We start from the raw sequence: 7593 nt of genomic DNA on the forward strand, positions 1-7593 counted from the left end.
TGGCAGGCCTGTCAACCAACTCAGTGCCAGGTAAGTCATGAACAATGTGGAATAGTTCAATAGCTTGGTGATTCTGAGCCTCATTTAATTGGCTGTTATAGTATGTTTTTAAGTAGCTTTCACAGCTGCAGGATAGGCTCCAGTTGTGGCCCTAGTGGATGACAGCTTAAATTCCCTTGGGGCCAGCCCCCAGTTAGGCGGGATATAAATAAAATAAATAAATAAATAAAATAAAAGTTGCACTCTATCTTCCTCCAATGCTGCTACATTGCCTCTAGATCTTGAGTGTTCCATGGGAAAGACAGGCTCAGCAGCAGAGGGAGTATCTGGGTGTGATCATGTCAATAGCCCTGGTCACTGTGGCATACCAGCCAACGGCCTGAGCTTTGACAGGAGTGCCAATTGGGTGAGCAGGTATTCTCCCCCCCCCCCATAGCCTCCTGGAATCCAGCTGGATCCAGCAGCTTGCAAGGCTGGATTATCTTAATGGGTTCTGCCTCCCCATGGAGGTGGGTGGGGAGAGCCACTGTGAGACTGAGTTGTATCAGGTGAGGGTCCAAATCCAACAAAGGGACAGGCATAAGGTAGAAAAAGCATAAGGTAGAAAAAGTTGGAGAGATTTGTGTCAATTTCATGGTGTCCCAAGTTAAGGCAAGCAGCCCTGACTTGGTTCCAGTGTGGATCAGGATGACCTCACATTATGTTTGAAATATTTGACATTTAAAAGATTAAAAATATTGGTCAGTATCCTATTGCTAGTCCCAGCTAGAAAAGACCCATGGATTTTGAAATGTACATAAGTATCAATTTACCATTTAGCAGTTGTCTCAGTGGGGGTACTCTCTAGTTGAGACTAGCAATGGGATAATGGCCAGTAAAGGGTTTTATTTTAATACACACTGAAAAGTGGGAAAGTAGAAGTAAATAATAATGTCATAAGGCAGACTCTCGAATAGCACCAAATTACAAAAAAAGCCCCCAATAGAATTGTGGTGCTGGAGGAGGCTCTTGAGAGTCCCCTGGACTGCAAAGAGAACAAACCAATCCATCCTAAAAGAAATCAACCCTGAGTGCTCACTGGAAGGACAGATCCTGAATCTGAGGCTCCAATACTTTGGCCATCTCATGAGAAGAGGAGACTCCCTGGAAAAGCCCCTGATGTTAGGAAAGTCTGAAGGCAAGAAGAGAAGGGAGTGACAGAGGATGAGATGGTTGGACAGTGTCATTGAAGCGACCAACATGAATTTGGCCCAGCTCGGGGAGGCAGTGGAAGACAGGAGGGCTTGGCGTGCTCTGGTCCATGGGGTCACGAAGAGTCGGACATGACTAAACGACTAAACAACAAAAAGAGATGAGGACAGATCACTGGTTCATTTATTAGCCGGAGAGGTGTTTGGTGCTTCAAAGTCCTTCCTCCTCTGGAGGGTGCTCACTTGGAGGCAGCACTTCACTGCCTCGCTTTCTTCAAGAGCTTCCTCTGAATAGGCACCCACTGGAGGAGGTGGAGCTTTGAACATCTGTTCGACCAAGAAACAAGCTGGCACAAACCACTGAACTGGTGGTACCTGCCCTGCTCTAGTTCCCAGTGAAGACCTAAGATGTATTCTCCAATCACTCAGAGTATAAGAGGGTGACTTGGACTTTATATTCTCTTGCATGCTGCGGTGCTGTCCTGCTTTCATGTGTTCAGTAAAGGTACTGTAGATAGGACAGATGGCTTTGTTTCTCCTCAACTGTTTACTTTGAGTACTTGGTATGTTGTGCATCTGTGGATCTATCTGTGCAGGTTTTGATTACTTCATTTAGCGTGGTGAGATCTATTTTATTTGTTCTTACCCCTCCTTACTATCCTTAGCCTCTATTTCTCTGAAAATGTTTGAGCAACAGAATGGTAGATTTTAATATGTAGCAGCCACTCCTCATGACAGTTTCCACAGGCAGCATCCCCCTCAAGGGGGTCCAAAAATGCAGGTAGCTGGATCAGTTCATATAAGCAGGTAATCTCTTAGACTGATTACTGTAGCACTTGCTACACGGGACTGCCCTTCTGGCTGGTGTGGAAATTGGAATAGGTCCAGAATGTGGCAGCCAGTCTAATATCAAGTGTGAGCAGGTTTGATCACATCTCACTGTTGCTGGCTCACCTGTGCTGGCTCCTGGTTGTTTTCTATGCCAGATTCAAGGTACTAGTCATTGTATATAAAGCCCTGAGTGGTTTGGGGGCCCAATATTTGCCAGAGTGACTTTCTCTCAGAACATCAGGCTGTGCCCCCCGTTCTTCTCAGGCCTTGCTTCCTGAGGTTGCCATGCCAAGAGAGGCTAAGAAGACAAGAATCCTGTCTTCTCACCCATGGCCCCCCCAACATATGGAATGGGCTCCCCGTGGAAGTTTATCAGGCCTTCTCCCTCCCATGCTTTAAGAGAATGCTTAGGAGCACTGTAATGTTTCAGGAAGCTTTTAAGGGCATCCTTTCATAAGATTACGCTCCTGTAATCTATCATCACTTGAAATTAATTAAGTTACTCTATTTGTGTTTAAATTTTTTTTGTTTTGTTTTTTTTGTTATTTGTGGATGTTAGCTTATTCATTTTACATGCAAATCACTTAAGAGTACAGTTATCTCACATTGCTAGCATTAGCATATTCTCCCAAATTCGGGGTGTTTTATTAATATCTAGAGATGGGCATGAACCCCAAAATGAACCAGGAAGTTTTGTCAAAAATCTCTGGCTTGTTGGTTCAGGTCAGTTCGGGTTCATCCAAATCAAGGATCCTGAACTGACCTGAATCAACAAACTTTTTTGTGATTTAACAAACTTCTTGGTTTGTTTCTCCCCCACCCATAGCTTGCCCACTGCCCCCTTCCTGCCACCCTCATTGCCTCCCTACCTTGTGCTGCTACCTCCTCCTTTTCCTCCTCCATTGCTGCCAACATCTTGAGACACAGCAGCCCAGCTTATCTAGTGGGAACTTGGCCTGTTTTCTTTGCGTATGTACAGAGACAGCAGGACCAGCTCCTGGAAAGCAAGTTGAGTTCTACCTCTCAAGATGGCAGTGGCACTGGAAGTGGGAGGACCAAGTAGGGAGACTACGGGGCAGTGGTAAGGGGGCAGGAGCAGACTGTGGCAGTTGAGGTTTAGTTCCACCCCCCAGCACAAACATTTTTTAAAAAAAATACTGCTTTGTGGTTCATTTTTAAAATAAAGTTTTGAAAGTTTTTGGTTCATGGTTCATAAGTAGTCATGAACCATGAACCACCATTTTTATGTTTCATGCCCATCTTTATTAACATCCTGTTTAATTGCCCATCAAGACTGACACAGAGAAAAAATGAGATGCATCTTTACAAAACTGATATTCAGTCTTTAGGAATTGATGCTTTAGAAATCTTCACTGAACTCTTTAATAATACATGAATCATATTAGAATTTATCCTGGCTATACTGGCTGTGAACTGAATTGAGCCCTGTGTTACTTGAAAAATTAACAAGATAGCCAAAGGCACAAATTTTAATGAGAATAATGTAAGCAAATTAGAACAGGTGTACTTAATCCTGTTGCACTATAATTTTGCTTTCCCATTATGTACTAAATACTAGAAGAAACACACCTTTGTATTGAATTTATGTAAGCACAAGTCATCCCAAAACCTGAGGTACATCAGCCTCAGAGGTAGTTACTGGTCCAGTTAGCTTTACTGATGGGGGAAGATTTGAACCAAAGTTTTAAGTCCTTTGTTGTTATATGCCATCAAGTTGTCTCCAAAATATCTGGTGTCAGTTGCCCTGCTCAGCTCTGGCAAACTCAAGCCTGTGGCTTTCTTCAGGGAGTCAATCTATCCCGTATTTGTCCTTCCTCTTTTCCTGCTGCCTTCCACCTTTCCCAGCATTATTGTCTTTTCCAGAAAGACATGATGTGCACAGCCTCAGTTTTCTCATGATGTGCACAGCCTCAGTATCAATATTTTTGCCTCCAGAGATAGGTCAATCTTGATTTGATCTAGGATCTACTCGTTTGTCTTTCTGGCAGTCTGGAGTATCCACAAAGCTCTCCTCCAGCACCCTATTTCAATCAAATCAAACTTTCCTTGTCCGCTTTCTTAATTGTCCAGCTTTCACACTCATATATGGTGACCAGAAACATGAGAGTATGGATTATCTTGATCTTGGTCTCCAGTGGTAAGGTAAAGGTTCCCCTTGACATTTAGTCCAGTCGTGTCTGACTCTAGGGGGCGGTGCTCATCCCTGTTTCCAAGCCGTAGAGCCAGCGTTTGTCCGAAGACAGTTTCCGTGGTCACGTGGCCAGCGCAACTAGACATGGAACACCATTACCTTCACACCATGGTGGTACCTATTTATCTACTTGCATTTGTATGCTTTTGAACTGCTAGGTTGGCAGGAGCTGTGACAAGTGACAGGAGCTCACTCCGTCGCGTGGATTCAATCTTATGACTGCTGGCTTCCAACCTTGCAGCACAGAGGTTTCTGCGGTTTAACCCACAGCACCACCACGTCCCTCTGTGGTCTCCAGTGACACATCCTTAAACTCAATGTTCTTTTCTAGTTATTTCATTGCTGTCTGAAAGCATTCAGTGAAACAGATTTGTAAGATTTTAAGACAAGCCTCAATAATTCAGCATAATTTAATGGCATTCATAGGAGCTGTAATCAGATGTGTACAGAAAATGGGAATTTGTTCCCGTAGATCAGGAGTAGACAACCTGAAGGCCAGCATCTTTAGAATCAGACTTCTTAATTTACCTATATATTTCTTTTAAAAAGTCAACACATTGGTTACATATCATAAAGGTTGCCAAAGTTTGTTTTTTGTAAACTGAAAAAAAATGTAAAGTGATAAAAAGAATTTATATAAAATACAAAGACCCATTCATCTGCTTTGGTGTCCCAAATTATTTTTAATTTATTTTGGCGGAAGTTGTGGGGAGCAGAAGTTCTGGGGCCACTGAAAACATGGCAAAATTGCCTCTCATGACCTGTAGAGGGCATCAGGCTTTTTAATTTCGATGAGGACGTATATATACATATTGGCACGTATATATACATATTGGCATGTCTGTGTGTGCATGTACATGAAGCTGTAGGGGCAGAGGTGCTGGAATGCTGCCAAAATGACCACATACTTTAAACAAATCAATATAAGTTAATCATACTAATATTCTCCACAAAGAATCCTCAGAACTTTCCTTTATGAAGGTGATTATGTAAGAACAAAACAAGAATAAAATCATAGCGACTGCTCACCAAGTTTACTGAAATTCAATTATTTAGAGAAGACCAGTTACAGCTAATTTAACTGTATATGTAATGCCGGTTGGTATATGCCAGGCCACTGGTGAGGTTATTCTCATTGACCAGAATGCTACTTGATGGCTAAATTCCTGTTGCTTGGTGTAGTAAGTTGCAACTAAAGTGGATTTATTTGGACCAGTTTTAATTACAAAGGCATTGACTCACCAAATCTCCCCAGATTAGTGGACCTGCTGTAATGCAACCTACAACACTAAGCAACAGGACTCAGTGTAGAGCTATTATCCGCGTGAAATACAAAATGGTTTTTTATCAATGGTGTACAACCATCTCTTCCACCCTTAGCAGAGAGATGAGAAAACTTTCGCTAACATTTAGATTAATTGTAAACATAATAGGCTTGTTCCTGTGTATAGCTGGTACATTTGTAATGGTGCTGACATAGCATAAGAAAGGTGATAATGACAGCAGCTGTTTCTTTCAGTCAAGGAAATCAGGTTAGTATGGTAACAATCAGCTTGTTTTGGCACAAATAAGCATAGGTAATAACTTGAGTGTATTGCTGATCTTTTCTGTGGATATGACAAAGGGAAACCACAAAGTGAAATATTAATCACCATGACACCCCGCCCCCCTGACTAGTTGTCTTCTCCATTGTCAGGTACAGCTTATTCCTTAACTATGTATTGGGCATTTAGACTGCAGTGCTCAGCAGTGACAAGGATGCTCACCTGCAGTTACAAAAGTCAGAAATAAGATGGCAGTTTATTCCTAGGTGAATTTCAGCATATGGATGGTATATCTAAATCAGTGGCAGAGCGGTATCTTCTCAGTTAGTTAAAGTGGTTGGGCATTAATTACTAAGGACTGTCTTCAAATTGTTTGCCCTTCCACTGCATTACAGAGAAGAAGAAAGGATATAATAAAACTATCCTCTCCCTATAAAACCAGACATTTTAACTGCTGGTTAAAAGTCAAAGGGAAAAGATGGCAGTCAAGTCTCCCAGTATGGCAAATAAGCAGAATGCTGGGAGAAAGTGTAAAGAAGTTGTTTGACAAAATGTTATCTCTTTGAGGGTCTCTTTTAAACACTCTTATCCTTATTGTTTGTTTTTGAGGAAGTTTAAAGTTTCTGGTTTCCACCACGCCCCCAGTCCCTACAGTCTCTTGCTACTTTGGTAGCCACTCTCCATTTTGAGGACAACGATTATCTCAAGTTCTCATGATGTAGCTAAATAAAGTGAGTGTGAATGTAAACAAATATATGAAAAAGAAAATGTGTCCACCATTTGTATAGTGCTTAATTGCCACAGGGAACATTATGGTTACTCAGTCTTACCCAGGGCTTCGTTGTTGTGGCTGGAGCCATGATCTGAAGATGGCAGTAAGCCACCGAAGGGGTTGGGGCCAGCAGGCCTCCCATTAGCTGGCTTCATCCTACTATCTTTACATTGGCTAGGAAAGGGAATTCAAATTAAGGCTATTAGCAAGCTGACGAGAGAATGACATGATCCACTTCCAGTCCACTTGCCAGGCATAAAAGTGGAGTGGAAGAGTTGCTCTTGCCATTCCACAGCTTGCCAGCCTTTGAACAAAGAAATTAAAATCAGCTTGCTGGCTTCATTTGAAGCCCTGGTGAGCAAGAAGACATGGCTTGCTGGCTTTTTTTACAGTGGTGGCAAGCGGAGAAACAATAGTGGTGGTGATGGCACCCATAGCTGTGGCAGGCAGAATGGAGGGTGTCAGCTGTATGTGAAATGAATGTGGCAGGGGTTGAGTGGTAGTGGTGGTGGAAGCAGCAACAGTCGAGGCAGCTGGGGCAGAGGCTGCTGCCTGCACACAAGGCAATACATAGAGCTTGAGCCTGCTTGTGAACATAGACAAAGGCACCCTCACCATCCTATGGGAGCAGCAGAGTCTCAATTGGGCCACTTCTCCCTCCAATCGCTGGGCAAAGGGACCCAGGTGAGGAAAGTGACCACAGCTTTGCTATCCCCTGGGAGGACTCTGGTCCCCTGTGGACCAGCTCCCCTAAGTTAATTACCAGGTCCAGGACTCAGGTGGATGAGGTAGTTCAGGATCAGAGGGCTTCTGGACATGACTCTGGAGGCTAGCAGGTGGTTCTTGAGAGTATTTTACAGGCTTGGTCTACATCAATGAACATCTAGGCTCCCTACAGTGGCTTCCTGGGTGGCACAGTTTCACTCAGCAGGACTGGCCGGGCCTGACAAGTCAAACTCTGCAGTCAGGGAGCTTACTGTGGCCACTGAATCCATCAGCTTCAGTCCAGAGTGCTAGGTGTACGCAAGGAAGAAGAGGAGGAGG

Source organism: Pogona vitticeps, chromosome 1 (assembly GCF_051106095.1).
Source record: "Pogona vitticeps strain Pit_001003342236 chromosome 1, PviZW2.1, whole genome shotgun sequence".
Lineage (NCBI taxonomy): Eukaryota > Metazoa > Chordata > Lepidosauria > Squamata > Agamidae > Pogona > Pogona vitticeps.